Source organism: Vulpes vulpes, chromosome 2 (genome assembly GCF_048418805.1).
Source record: "Vulpes vulpes isolate BD-2025 chromosome 2, VulVul3, whole genome shotgun sequence".
Lineage (NCBI taxonomy): Eukaryota > Metazoa > Chordata > Mammalia > Carnivora > Canidae > Vulpes > Vulpes vulpes.
Genome location: NC_132781.1, coordinates 77,156,204 through 77,171,970, shown reverse-complemented (window position 1 = coordinate 77,171,970; position 15,767 = coordinate 77,156,204).

Below are 15,767 nucleotides of genomic sequence, written 5' to 3'. Positions count from 1 at the left end.
ATAATTGCCCCCCACTTTAACCAGTATTGGGGTTCTGTTTGTTTTGTTTTTAAATCAATTAGTGAAATACTGTGCCCAGATCACTCCTACTACATTATTGTCATTAACAGCATTTTTAAGACCCGTGAGAGAACTCTCTTTCCGGTCCTGAAACAAATGGTGCTTTTCCCTGAAATGGAATGTTTTGGCTTAATGAATTTTGCAAATCAAATGCTTCTTTCTCCTCTCAGGAGTCACTCCTAGAAAGGTTAGAACCAAATGAGCGATCCACCACTTGCAGATGGAGACAGTGTGATGATACGCACTTTGTACTAATCACATGCCTCGTTTGCCCCCCTTTCATTTTCCAGTATAGTTTTCTAAGGCTTATGTTATCTTATGGAACTTTGTGTATCATTCAAGGTACCGATACAAAACCCATAACTGTTCTGTTTCAAGTAGAGAGAGATTTAATACAGGAGATGTATTGTGTTTATGCAGGGTTTAAAGCGTTAAAAGGTGGGCTCTAGACCAGTCCTGTAAGTACGCCCTCTGAAAAACACTGCTGAACTGACTCACCAAAGGAGCTGCTGTCTCTGGTGCATATATTATATTATATAATATAATATTTATATTTGCTTATATAAATATAAATATTATAGAAATATTTTATATAATATGTATAATGAATATTTTTGTATATTTAAAATTATGGGTTTATATATAAATATATACATATTTTTAAAATGTTTATATTAAGATATTAAAAATATGTTTTAAAAATATATAAAATGGTGTCTCCCCATCCTTCCACTGTCTCAGAATTTTTTTTAATTGCAGGAGTTAAATCTAGCTACCTCTATTGTAAAAACTGTCTTAGTAGAGTCAGCTAACTAATGTCTCTGAGCAGGAAATGAAAATCAGGAGGCCGCCACTGGAATTGTTGACTTCCAAAGCTCCCCTCGGAGCTGCAGTGCAGGGATGAAGACATGGCTGTTGGTGAGTTGCTGCTACTGCCTTTCACACCCATGAAGCTAAGGGCCAGGCAAGGATATCCCTGTCCCTGTGCCCATGTGGGCCAATGCAGCAGCTGAGGCGGGAGGGGAAAGATGGCCCTGTGTCGCTTTCACCTGCTCCATCTCACATAAAGACTTGAAACGCGTGGAATCTAATTCATAGCCAGAACCCTAGCTTCAAGGGAGCTTAGGACATCCTGTTAGCTGCAAATGACAGAAGAAGGTTGCAATGGATGCAGGGGGCCCATTCCCTACACTACAAGTTTTTTTTTTTTTTTTTTTAAGATTGTATTTACTTATTCATGAGAGACACAGAGAGAGAGAGGCAGAGACACAGGCAGAGGGAGAAGCAGGCTCCCTGCAAGCTGCCCAGCACAGGACTCAATCCCAGGGCCCCAGGATCAAGACCTGAGCTGAAGGCAGACGCTCAACCTCTGAGGTACCCAGGCATCCTCACTTTAAGGATTTTTCTGAGTCACTGTGCATCCTTTTGAGTCCAAGCTTGGGGGAATCTAATTACAAAAATACTCCCATCCCTTTACTTTCTTTTTTTCCCTAAGATTTTATTTATTTATTTGAGAGAGAGCATGAACAGTGGGAGGGGCAGAGGGAAAGGGAGGAGCAGACTTCCCAATGAGTGGGGAGCCTGATGTGGGGATCCAGCTCAGGACCCCGAGATTATGACCTGAGCTGAAGTCAGACGCCCAGCTGACTGAACCACCCAGGCACCCATCCCCTTACTTTCTTAAGAGTAGCAAGCTCTCCCATGACATCATATCCAATATATTCTTTTTCTTTCTTTTTTTTTTAAGATTTTTATTTATTTATTTATTCTTTAGAGACACACAGAGAGAGAGAGACACAGGCAGAGGGAGAAGCAGGCCCCATGCAGAGAGCCCGACGTGGGACTCGATCCCGGGTCTCCAGATGATGCCCTGGGCCGAAGGCAGGCGCTAAACTGCTGAGCCACCCAGGGATCCCCCACCACCCTTTCTTTTTTTTAAAGATATTTATTTATTTATTTATTTATTTATTTATTGTTCATTCATTCATTCATTCGAGACACACACAGAGAGAGACAGAGACACAGGCAGAGGGAGAAGCAATTATATCCTTTTTTCTGAGACAAATCTTGGAAGTGATATTTGGAGGAAAAAGGAGAAGACCCTCTTAGTAGCCGTGGGACACTAAACCACTCGAAGACCCAGTTTGCTCATTGAGAAAATGAGAATATAGCAGTAGCACGTGCCCTACCTACCTCACGTCATAGTGCGGAGCCCAGAGAAGATAAGGCGCCAAGTGTATTTGGCTTATTTGGCTCCCTCAATCTTGTCTATGATGGGGATCTCAGCATTTTTGTCTCCAAAAGACAAGTCACATTTCTTTTTCTAAATCAAATTCTAGCTTCTCCACACCCCCATCCTACCAAGCTGGCGAGAGATTAATCATACGTGTTCTCACTAAAAAAAGAAAACAAACAAAAAGTAACGATGTGAGATGATGGATGTGTGCATTAACTCAGTAGTGAGAATCCTTCCACAATGCACTTATATACCAAATCATGTCATCGCACACTTTAAATATAATATACTTACAGTTTAATTTGTAGATTATACCCCAAAAAAGCTGGGGAAAGAAAAGTCATGCACGGTCCCCTGGAAGCCAGGCACGCCTGTTGCTTTGGTGACTGCTGGGGGGGCCCTGACCTTTGCCTTGGGCCTGGCTCTGTCCACTGAGGACTTGCCCCCCTACTGGTGTGGAGCCCGAATCCTAGCTGCCTGCCTTCCAGGGCAGCTCCTAGACCCTGTGAAGAGCTTCTCCAAGTCCTCCCCCATCCCAGTGCCTCCCACAGGATTGCAGTTGCCACCTCACTCCCTCTGGGCAAACCTGCCTAAGGCCTTGCCGGGAACCCAGCCTCTAGAAAGCGAAGGCGACAGAAGGGAGAAGGTGTCTGTCTTCTAGCAGCATCTGCCTGTCAGGCAAACTCATCTTTCAACAGAGGACACCACCACATCCAAAAAAGAGCTTCTCCGCCCGTCGGGTGTTAACACCAGCGCACGGAACACAAGCCAGGGCTTTGCCACTCGTCCAGGGGCCTGTCGGTGGGTTCCAGCAGGCAGCGAGCGCCCTGACAGCCACCCACTGGAGCGTTCGGAGCACCCTTTTCATCACTGCTCGTAGTGGATTTGTATTTATTCTAAAAAGAAGCAGAGGGACATAGTGGAGGGCACATCTTCGGGTCTGGTTCACCCCACCTACATGCCCCTTGGCCCCGAGGTCACCTCCTCTGGGTCATTCAGGTTCTCTGGGGGTCGCCCTCTTTGAAATGAGCCAGTCGTGCTGCCTCTGTGGTTTTCAAAACACTCCGCGAGTGTGGAGGTGGGAGTGGTGGGACGTCTGAGTCCCCCCCCCCCACCCCCGGTGTTAACCAGAGCCCCCTGACATTTCTCCGCCGTGGGTTCTGGTCGGAAGACAGGGTCCTGCTGCTCAGGCAAGAGAAAGGTTCTGCAAACCACCAGTGGGTTGAGCTCTGGGGCCTGGGATTCTGTGAAGGCGGTGGCATCTGCTGAGAAGGGGGGTGACCTTTCCCCAGTCTGCTGTCCTACCGAGGCCCCCTCGGTGCTGTCCCACTGGGCCCGCCCCCAAGGGCTTGCATCCCAGAGATGCTGCGCCAGCCCCGAGCCCCCTGGGCTGGGCAAGGCCCCTTGGGGATTGGAGTTGTGGATGCAATGCCCCCTGCCTCCCCCTCCCCGCTTTGGTGATTGCACCCCTTGCTTGCCCCACCCGGCCTCCCAGCTCGTCTTGGGCTGCACGAGTTGGTGGTACGTGCATCGGGACAGGGACAGGCGATTGCACACTGCCTTGGGGCCCTCACTGCGGCCTCGGCACCTGCAGCACCGGGCTCTGAGGGGGTAACGTTGGCAGAGCAGTGGCGCACTCCCTGTGAGCCAACACACCCCCTCTGCGTGGGGACCTGCTGTGTGCGAGGTGCACGACTGGGTGCCAGGTGCACGTGGGAAAGGAGGCATAGCCAGCAGCCCTCGAGCAACGTCAGGGCTCCCGGGGCAAGCAGATCGTCCAGGGACAATCTATCATGATGACACCTGGGGCACACACACACCTTGGGAGTGCAGAAGGGGGTGGCCAGCTTCGCCTGAGCGGGTCAGGGAAGAGACGTCAGGGAGCCCCGAGTGCACTGGCAGCTCCACTCTCTGTGGCAGGGAGGGATGTTTGCAACAGTCGGACTCCGGAGCTCGACGGCTTGCAGTTGAACCCCAGCTCCGCTTCATTAGACGTGTGACCCCCAGCAGGCTTAACTCACTTCTGTGCGTCTCGGTTTTCCCATCTGAAAAATGGGCCACTGGCACCGGTCTTCCCGCCTAGGGCCTTTGCAAGGCTTAAGGGGTAACGTGAGCAGTGTGGGGCCCCCTGCAAGTGTGCTGGGTTTGCTCATCGCTGTGGATGTCCGATGGGCCGGAGTCTGGAGGATGGAGGAAGGAGGGGAGGGTGGTGCACCAGATCCAGATGAACCACATAGGAGCCCCTTCTACTACCTCACTGAGGGAAATTGCTGTTTTGGGGACAAAAAGAAAAAAAAAAGTGGCCTGGGATCCACACTTCTCCATACCTGTCCCATTCCTTGGCCTCAGGTTCTCTTCCTCCTCCTTCCCTTCCTTCCCTTTCCCTTCTGCTCTTCTCCTTCCTTCCCCTTTTCCTGCCTCCATCCTTCATCCCTCTGCTGCATTTCCTCCTTCCCCCAGCTCGCTGCTGCCCTCTGAGATTGGCTCTCTCCCTCCCTTCTCCCTCCCCTTGGATTTCCCCCTATCTGCATCCTCCTCCCCATGCCCACCCCAAACAGCCTGGTTCTATAAATAGTCCTCCCAAAGCCTGAAAAACCAGGTCCTCTTCTTCCCTGTGCCCTCCCTTCTCCAGCAAGAAACATGCTAATAGGATTAGGACAGACCAGAACAAAGAAAGAATTTTTTCTTTTTTTGTAACTATTGCTACTTAGTGAAAAGTACCAGTGGATGCCCTTTGTCGCCAGCACAGCCAGGGCTCTCTTGATGACATTTGTAGCTGGGGGTGGTCAGGGCCTTTGGCCTTCTAACTTTTCCCTGTCAAACACTCTAGCAGTTTTCAGAGTTTAAATGGCAGTAATCGACATGGACAGAACCACCCCTGCTGGCACCCTGAGGGGGATAAAGCCCAGATCCTCAGAAAGAAAAAAATTCATGAGTTTACTACACTCAGAAATGAATGCTCGGGCATGAAGCGTGAGGCCTGGAGCAGGGCAGAGGGCCCCCGAGAAGTCTAGCCCCAGGTGCTTCCCATGAGGGGCCTTCATTTATTTTTATTTTTATTTTTTCTATTCTGCAAATGATTCCTGCACATTGACCATGTGCCAGATGTCATTCGAGGTCCTGGGGATGCAGCATTGACGGGGAAGAAAAAGTCTCTGCTCTCCTGGACTCCCCTCTACCTCTCATGGGAGAGGTAGACCATAAACATGTAAACACATGAACAAGACACTTTAAGGTAATTACAAGTGTTATCAAGAAAATTTAAAAAAATAATGAAGGTATCTTGGTGGGGAAGGATTTGCTTGAAGTCACACAGTCCCCGAGAGGAGCTCTTTGGGCTGAATCCTCAGTAATAAGAAGGAGCCACCATGTAAAGACCCCTGGGGAAGGCTGAGCACCAAAGACCCAGGGGGCAAGGGTTTGGAGAAAAAGATCCAGAAAGATGGAGTGTAGGGACCCAGTGGGAAGGGTGGGGTATGATGAAATTGGACAAGGAGGTAGCATTTGTAAGGCTTACAGGCCACATTTACCATAAACCGGTCCCTTTGTAAGTCACAGAGGCTGACTGGTTGATTATATCAGAGAAGGAATGTATTGAAAAGAGTTTAGGTAGGTTTGCCAGGGACAGATATGGAAGCGTGACAAGGGAAGGGATGGCAGCTGGACTCAGACAATGCTACCTCCCCTGCCAGCACTGGTCGCCGGACACTTCCCTGGATGGCAACCAAGCTGCTTCAAGCCACCACCATCAGGACGATTCCCTGAAGTCACCAGAGCTTGCAAGCGGTGGGTATATCGGGGTCCTTCAGAGAAACAGAACCAGTAGGATGTAGGACATGTGTGCTATGTGTGTACGGATAGATAAAGAGGTTTATTATAAGGAATTGGCTTAGATGATTATGGAGATTGAGAAGTGCCAAGATCTGCAGTTGGCATGCTGGAGACCCAGGAGAGCCAACGGTGTGAGTTCCAGTCCCTGAGTCCCAGTCTGAAGGCAGGGAGCAAAAAAAACCCCACATCCCAGCTCGAAGACGTTCAAGCAGAGAGAGCTAACTCCGCGTCTCTGCCTTTTGTTCTAGTCAGGCCTTCAGTGATGAGGCTTGCGCACTCTGGGGAGACCTACCTGCTTCGCGGAGTCTACTGACTCAGACGCTTATCTCATCCATGAACACCCAGAATCATGTTTAACCCCACGTTTGGCCACTCCCTGGCCAGGTCGACTTGACACATAAACTTAACCACTGTGGTGGGTAAGCGCAGCCCACTGGCTGAGTGGTCACTTGCCCACATTTTAGGGGACACAACAGCCTGGAAAATTAGTATCTGGAGTGTTCTGGAGTGGGAAGTAGACTCTGGCACCCATCAAAACTCACAAATCAGGGAGTTCCCCAAATGTAGAAAGCAGGTTTGGATTCTGAATCACCAAAGAAATGACAGATGTCTGTTCTGTCATGACAAAGGTTAGCTTTTTATTTGAGTGCAAATAGGAAGTCATTGGAGGACCTTCACCAGGAAGCGGTAGGACCTGATCTATATCTGTCAAAGGTCACCCCGGCTGCCAGGTGGAGATGGGTTAACGTTGCCCTGACCAGTATGGCTGCACTGAGGGCCACAACACATGGCCAGCTTGAGGATTCAGTTTGGAGATGAACTGAGCAGCACTCGCTAATGGATTAGACACAAGAATTGGGGAATGGGGGATAATAAGCAGGGGTGACTCTGGTTTTTCAATGAAAAAGTTGAGTGGATGGCGATATAAGTTATTGGGATGGGAAGTCTGGGGGGGAGGTGGAGAAGGGAGACTCAAGGGTTCATTTCTGACCCGTTAATTTTGACATGGAAGAGACGCCTATGCGTCATCCAGTCACACTACAAGGTAGACGTCTTGATATGGCAGGTGTGATGCAGGAGAGAGAGAGAGGTCAGGGTTGGAGAGAGGGAGAGAAAGTGCCAGGATGGGCTTTTGGTTCTGCTAATAACCAGCTGTGTGAACTTGAGCAAGCAGCAACGTCTCTGAACTCCAGCATCCTCAGTGATAAACCAGGGCTGCATTAGTTTCCTAGGGTCACCCCAGACTGGGTGGTTGGAAAGTTCTGGAGTCCAGAGGCTGAGAATCAAGCTATGGGCAGGGATGACCAGCCTCCCTCTGAAGACTCTAGGGAAGAACTCCTTCTTGCCTTCCCAGTGGCTGGTGGCTGCAGGCGATCCTGGGGCATTCTCCAGGCTCTGCCTCTGACGTCAAGGGCATGTCTTGCCCACCTTCCATGTGCTTCATCTTCCTGTCCTTTCTCTTACAAAGTCACCAGTCGCTGGGTTAGAGGCCACCCTCATTTACTATGACTGCATCTTAATTTGATTACATCTGCCAAGATCCTATTTTCTTTTTTCCCCCCTTTTTAAAGATTTTATTTATTTATTTGTGACAGACACACAGAGAGAAGTAGGCTCCTCGAAGGGAAACCGATGCGGTACTCGATCCCAGGACCCCGGGATCACGACCTGAGCCAAAGGCAGATGCTCAACCACTGAGCCACCCAGGTGCCCAGAGAGTCTATTCTCTAAATAAGGCCACATTCACAGGTAAAGGGGGGCTAGTCGTTCCACGTATCTCTTGGGGGGGGGGGCACGATTCAACTCTCCACCAAGCCGTCCAGTAGACAATAATCTCTCCACAGATGATTGCTTCCATTCTTTTTGCTCTCTTTGGTGTGCACCCCATGGGAGGTTGGTGGGCGGCTCTGAATATATGGGGGGAAGGCCATGGCCACACACATGCCACCCTAGCAGGGTAATTCTGGATCCTTACCCAGTAAGTAGACCGAATTTTTATAGCTCTATTGTTTGTGTATTTAATCATCATTTGAAAAACTTTCCCATTGTATCGAAATCCAGTCAATAAGCATTTATGAAATCAGTATTGCCTCGATTAAATTGTTCTTATGTCGCTCCCTTCTAATGTTCCCTTCTGGAGTTTGGGTAGTATGTGGGTTCTCTACTTTTCAGCTCTATGCTCAGAGCCTCAAGCAGGGCCTGGCACATAGTAGGTGCTCCATGGGCGAATTGATCAATGAGAAGGAAAGACATGCGAGTGTCACAGGCATTCTATATTCCCAAGTTTGAGGGACACTAAACATGACTTGTAAGTCATTGCCAATGCCACTTACAGAATCTGATTGCTGAGTCCACCTGTAGGGTTATGGGGGGACACCCTTTTCATTACACCTAGCTGGGTGGCTGGGCCCAGAGAACCACGCAGAACAGGCTGTGGCGGGCGATTCAACCATTTATTCAGTTATTTGTAACACGTATAAACTCAGAAACCATGTCAACTAGGGTCTGTGCAGTGGAGGTATCCAATAAGCCAGTGCAAATTTTGAAATCTTTTTATTTTGAAATAACTGCGGACTTAGAGAAAATATGCCAGAATCAGAATTGTACATAAAACACAGCGACTACCCTTCACCCAGATTCACCTGCTATGTGTACTTTTATTTGTGTATATATGTGAAATGTTTTTTTTCTGAGCCATCTGAGACTAATCTTAATTCACTATCGCCCTTTTTGCTTAAATATTGGGTTTCATGAAAGTAGTGCCGTCGTCCAGTTAGATCTCTTGATCTAGTCCACTCCTTTTGCACAGCATCAGGTATTATGTTTCACTGTTGTGTCTCCTTTGATCTGGACTATTTCCACGGCCCTTCTCTGTCCTGCGTGACGCTGACACTTTTAAAGTAGATCATTCCTCACTTGGGGTTTGAGTGATGCTCATCATGGTTAGACGCAGATTTTGCATTCCAGGCTGGACTCTTAAACCAGCAACGTGCTCTTCTCAAGACTCGCCTCTGAAGGCCAAGGAGGGCCTCCCGTCCCACGTTGGCAAAGTAATTGTTTAATAGGTATTTTTATTGAAGTGGAATATACGTTCAGGAAAGTGTACAAGTAAATGGCTCCATTTCCTGAAAAGAGCGTATCTTCCTCTCTGCTTTACTTTGCCACTTTAAAAGTCAATAAAAGTGTCCATCTGGGCAGAAATCTATCCTGTGCTCTCTGTTTATTTGTAGATCTTTGTGCAAACATCACACGGTCTTTGTTACCAGGGCTTTATAATTAAGACTGGATGTCTAGTAATCTAAATTCTCTAAATTAGAACTTCTTCACGATGTAGGGAGTAGATAGGCTATTCTTAACCCTTTGTACTTCCATATAAAATTTAGAATTCTCTTGTCAATTTTTGACAAAATTACCTGTTGGAATTTTTATTAGCATTGCATTAAATCTGTAGATTAGTTTGAGGAGATGGGTATCTTATGCTATTAATCTCTGGGTCATGAAAATTGGCCTAGCTTTCAGTTTATTTGGGATTTCCTTTGTCTTTTCTCTATTGTCTTTCCTTTCCCTCTTTTCTCCCTTCCTTCCTTCCTTCCTTCCTTCCTTCCTTCCTTCTTCCTTCGTTCCTTCTTTCCTTCCTCCTCCTCCTCCGCCTCCTCTCCCTTCTCCTCCTCCTCCTCCTCCCCCCCCCCTCCTCCTATCTAATTGGCTCGATTAAGGGATTTTTGATTCAGGCAGCACCCAATTTAGCAAGTAGGTCCTACCTAGGATTTCTTCAATTTCTCTCAGTAACATTTTATAACTTTCAGCGCATAAATCTTAACAGCTCTTGTTATATTTAGTCCTAAATATTTAATTGTTTTGAAGCATAAATGATATTTGAAGCAATATTATTGTGAGTGGTATATAAAAATACAATAATCTTTTGCATTGATGCCTAAGAAATCATCACACATATTAGAGGATTAAAGCAACAATTTATGATCTCGTGTGATTCTGTGGACTAACTTGGCAGTTAGTTTTTTGCTTCACATACAGTGTCAGCTGTGCCTATAGTCACGGTGGGGGCCAAGGGACTAAAGTCTCCAGACCTGATTTGCTCATATTTCTGGGACCTTGGTGGGGATGGCAGGGAGATTTGGCTCCACCGCTCACTGGGCTATGCTCTCACGCTCCCAGTGACCCTGGTGTAATCCCAGGACCTCTCCCCTCTGCACATGGTCTTTCCAGCAGGTAGCTGGGCTTCTTACATTTGGCTCAAGTGCGAAGGGCACTTTTTTTCCCATGGCCCACCGATGCCCTGTGATGGCTTTATTGGGTCCCAAGTCTTTTGGCCATCAATGAAGAAGGCAACAGGAGAGAAAAATACTCAGCTTTTCTAACCTCTGGGGATTAACTCCGTAGTTATTAGAAGATTACCAGGGACGTTCCTGGTCCCTCTCAAACTGAAACATTTTCTTTAAATATTGCCACTTTCTAAAAGTGGGTGAGCAAAGGATGAGAAGGGAGGAAAAACACAAATCTGTTCAAATGAATTTGTTTACCACTCTAAGAAAAGGTTTGATAAAGTAGACTGCTAACTAAATGATATTTAGTATGGATTTAGTACAGATATTTTCTCTGTGTCTAGAAATACCCTTATATACTTATACAGGTCTTATCTTTAAACTTGCAAAGCTTTTTGCACTTTTTTTGCACTTTATCTTTAGCCTTTTAACATCCCCAGAAGGATAAAGAAAATGTTTTCACTTTCATTTTATACATCTAGCAGAAGATGAAGGAAAGCTAAATAACTTCCTTGACATCATTCAGGCAACACAACTATCCATCTAGTCATCAATTTTTTTTTTTAAAGATTTTATTTATTTATTCATGAGAGACACAGGCAGAGACACAGGCAGAGGGAGGAGCAGGCTCCATGCAGGGAGCCTGGTGTGGGACTCCAACCCCGGGCCTCCAGGATCACGCTCTGGGCCGAAGTTGGTGCTAAACTGCTGAGCCACCCGGGCCGCCCTAATTTTTAGAATTCAATAAGAAAATCATAACGTTTTAAAAATGTATTCATTCTTTCAACATATAGTGACATGTATTTATCGATTGCCACTATTTATGAATTGCCAGTTTCAATGTCTATTTCCTGATTACCAGGTCCTGGATTTGTGGTAGTAAGAGATCATTGATGAAGCTTATGTTCTAGGGGAGGAGCAGAAGTTAATCAAATAATCACACCTATTTAAATTTGATTACGGCTCGTAGTAACACATAAAAGGAACTGCGAATACGGATTGCAGAGATATACACGATCTACTTCAGGGGGTCAGAAAAGCTTTTCTGAGAAATGACTTTGGGCTGGACTGAAAACTAGAAGAATGTCTGGGCTGAAACTAGAAGAATGTCTGGACCTTTGAGGAGCAGAGTGAAAGTCAGTGTGGCTGGAGATTCAACAGGCAAGGGGGCCGTGAATGCTGCTGAGGGGTAGAAGGAGGCCCTCATGGGGGTCTGGGAGGTTATGTTCATGAGTTGTAGGACCTCAATCATATACGACCCCTCTGCCCAAGTCTCCATTTTCCTGACATGGGGATACTTTTCAATATGTAAAAGCTCCAATCCTGACCTCTCCTCTGAGCTCTAAGTCATTCGGTGCCAATTTGACCTCTTCGCTTCGATACCCAACAGGCAGACGCAACTCATTTTCAAAGTAGACCTACCGATTCCTGCAGCTCCAGCTCCTGAAACTTCCTCCTCATCTGCCTTCCCCTATTTCAGCGACCACTTCCGTCATCCACCCAATAGCCCAGGTCCAAATCCCAGGAATTAGCCTCCATTTATCACTTCCCGTCATCCTCCATATGAAGTAGGCCTTGTTGGCTCTGAGCCAGGATAGATGCCAAGCCCAACCACTTCTCACCATCTCCATTGTTATCACTGTAATCCAAGCCTATGTTTTTTTTTTCTTTTTTCCTCTTGTGTGGATTATTCCAATAGCCTCTGAGCTGTCTCCTTGTCTACTCATGCTTTCCTGTGATCTATTATCAGCTCAGTAGTCAGAATGCTCTTTATTTTTAAATGTATATTTTCAAGTCATCCCTCTACTTGAACACTCCTACAGTTTTCCTACTGCACTTAAAATGAAACACAGAATGACAACTTCCCAAATGAGCTGGTCCCCTGCCTGCCTCTCTGATATTGTTTTGTAACCACTTTGCTCACTGTGCTCCAGCCGCGTTGGCCTTCTGTTTGGTTCTCACACACGGCAAGCTCACTGTTGATCTTTATGTTCCTGGATCCTTCTCATCAATCTTCTGCTAAAGAATCCCATTCCCCAAGAGGCCTTCTATTCAATCTAGATCAGTCCCTCTCCAGCCTCCTACTGGATCATCACTATCCCCTCATCCCTCTTTAGTGTCTCAATAGCGACCCAGTCTCTGAAATTATCTTATCCATTTACTTATTTCTTGCCAACATCCAAATACAAGCTCACTGGGAGCAGGGCCTTGTCAATCTAATCCTCCTGTGTAGCGAAGTGTCTGGCATAGAGTAGGAGTACAGTATGAATATTTGTTGGCTGAATGAACATATACGTGGGTGAAACCACCTACGAGGGTCTCGTTCAGCCCAAGAGCCAGGATGCTCTAGTTTCATGGCTGAGACACACCAAAAGCTGTTAGTTCTTGAATTAAGACCAGCATTTTATTCCTGTAGACCCAATTTCAAGTTCGTACATTGCCTTTAGTACAACTTAGGAACTGTTCTCAACATCGTCGTCTGCATCTGTAAACCCATCAGCGTCCAGATATTCCGTCTTGATGTGGGATTCCCTTAACAGTGGGTAGCTCATACCAATGATCCAATTTTTATGTATATTTCAGTTTAAAAATAAACATAAAAGGCTTCAGGAAAACCACCTCCCACAGAAATACATAAACTTTCAAGTAATGGCTAAAACATCTATTGATTGCCCAATGGATGATTTGTAATTACAGATTACACATTTGGTTAATAGGTCTTTGTGGGCCCTTTGAAATTTGTTTTATTGGGTTAACAGATAATTAGGGGCTTTTATGTAGACACACTATAACCGTTCCTTTGGAGCAATTAAAGTTTGCTGAACGGGATCCCCAGCTCTGCTGTTTCTTTGATGCGTCCCTCCAGCTCTTATTACAGCTAGTCAGAGTAACAGGAGGGGGCCTACCTGGTGTTTAAGGAGGGAAGTGTTTTGCTTTCACAGCAGATCCCAGCAGCAGCAGCCTGGTTGGAGGGAGTGCGAGGGAGTCCGAGCTCCCCTCCCTGGAGCTCCCGCTGCCAGCCCAGGGTGCTACGTGAACTGCGGCTGCTTGCTCACCAGGTGTGCACCAACCACAGCTGGGCCCGCTCAGCACATTCTCCTCCAGGCAGGACACACCAGTTTTCAAGTTTCTGTTCCAATATCGATTCCCAGGCTGGTGCCATGTCAACCCCACCCTCTCTTTTTTCTTTATGACTCTTACTTTGAGAAGTACTTTCAAATACTCATCCCAGAGTTCTACTCATTATTCAAGGTCAAGAGAAACATCCTAGATTGGAATCTGGGCTCCGGACTTTGACAATTCTGGGTTTGAATGTGGGCAAACCACTGACCCCCTTATCACCATTCTGTACCTATACAATTATTTTGGTTTTCGTTTTCAGTATTTAAGAAATCGTGTGAAATGTTCAGCACTTTATTATAAAGTAGTTTTTACATTAGATGATGTTGCCCAGCTGTATGTAGGCTGATGTGAGTGTTCTGAGCATGTTGAAAGCAGGCTCGGCTAAGTTAACGATGCTCAGGAGGTGAAGTGTATTAAATGCCTTTCTACTTATGATATTTCAATGGATTTATCAAGATGTAAGTCATTGTAAGGCAAGGAAGCTCTGTAGTCTGCTCTGAGGTACTCTGTTTACCTCGAGGTGCTAGAGAGGATTAGAGAACTTCCAAGGATGGTTCCACAGATGCTTCGCCCACTGATGCGAAGAAAAAAGTCAAAGGAAAGCATATATCTTAGACCTTGGTGTCCACAGGTGACCTCTTGCCCTAGCAAATGGCCTCAAATCATCCTGACCTTTCCCCTAATACAGTTACTGATGCTACTGCTTTTTTAGGTCCAGATCAATAAGAAGCAAGAGGGTTTTCATCAAAACCCCTGGGGAAAGTCCTAGTCTGCGTCAGACATAGCCTTTCCTTCCAAACATCTATAAGCAGTCAAGAGGGTGATGTCTACTTTGAGTATAGATAAGAGCCCCGTGTTTGAGGTGACTGCAGAGCCTTTCCATCTTTTTATTACCTAAAATAACCACAGATCACCCTGCCCCTCCAAGGACATGTGCTCTGTTGATACACATGCCCTTGTGGGTTTCCCTTTGGCTTTGTGCTTTGGGGGAGAAGTCAGTTAGGAAAGAGGATGAAAGGCCAACAGGAGGTGGCTGAGTCTCTGAAGCCTAAATAAGCAATCTGAGCATCTAGCTCCGTTGAGGGGCCAGTGCACTTCTCAGGGGACAAGCTGGGCCCGTTTCACTCCTTTCTGAGCCCCTGAGCGCCCTGGAGTCCAGTTACAAGCCTTGCGAAAACTGCCCACATATTGCTCTTTCTGCAAGCTTAGCCTAGCACACAGGAGGAGGTGCCCTTTGCTTCCGAGGGGTGAAGCTGAATCTGAAATTTAAAATTTAAAATTCTATAATACAAGGTTTAATAATTTATGAAGCGTGGTATACACAATATCGTACATCTTCTTTGCATAGATTCTGTGACATAGTTATTGTGAGCTCCACTTACCAGAGAAAAAGACAGAGACTTAGAGAAACTGAATATATTTCCAAAGTAACTAGCAATCAGGTGGTTGATAAGGAATCAAATTTTGAGTCGCTCGACTTACCAATATTTCATTGGTACCTAGCATGCCAGGCAATGCCTCCTGTGCTGGGAGTCCAATGTGACGAAAAAGATAAGGAGTTTTTCCTCATGGCACTCATTAGACAAGTACTCAAAAAAAAAAAAAAAAAAAAGGAAACACATATGGATGAGAGCTATGAAGGAAAAACACAAGGCATTAGGAGAAAATGTGGCAAGGAGAGAATTTAGGAGCGTGTGTGTGTGTGTGTGTGTGTCACTAAAAGCTAAGTGTGACATTTGAGACCTGAGACTAGAGGAAAGGATTTGGGAGGAGACCAGGGGTAAGAGGTTTCAGCAGGAAGTGACAATATTCATGAAGACCCATGGGCAGGATGAACTCGGTGTGTTTGGAGATCTGAAAAAGGCTGAGTGAGTCAGGCTAGGATGGAATGGACCAGAAGAGTGGTATAAGATGGGAGCAGGTTGTTGGTAAACTTGGTTAGATCCTGTAGAGCGTTCCACTGTGGGCTTGATTCTGAATATGATGAGAAAGCCCTGGGAGATGATAGGCAGGGCATTAACTTGGTTTTACATGTTAGGATGATTTTTTCTAAATGTGCAATCAATATGAGATTGTGGGGGACAAGTGTAGAAGCAGGAGGACCAATTAAGAGGAGGATATTGCAACAATCCAGGGGAAAGATGGTGGCCCTATATCTCCAAGTACTAGAATTTTTGGCTGTGGTACGTGGTGCAGCTGTAATTCTAGAGAACTGGCTGACAGTTGAGAAGGGG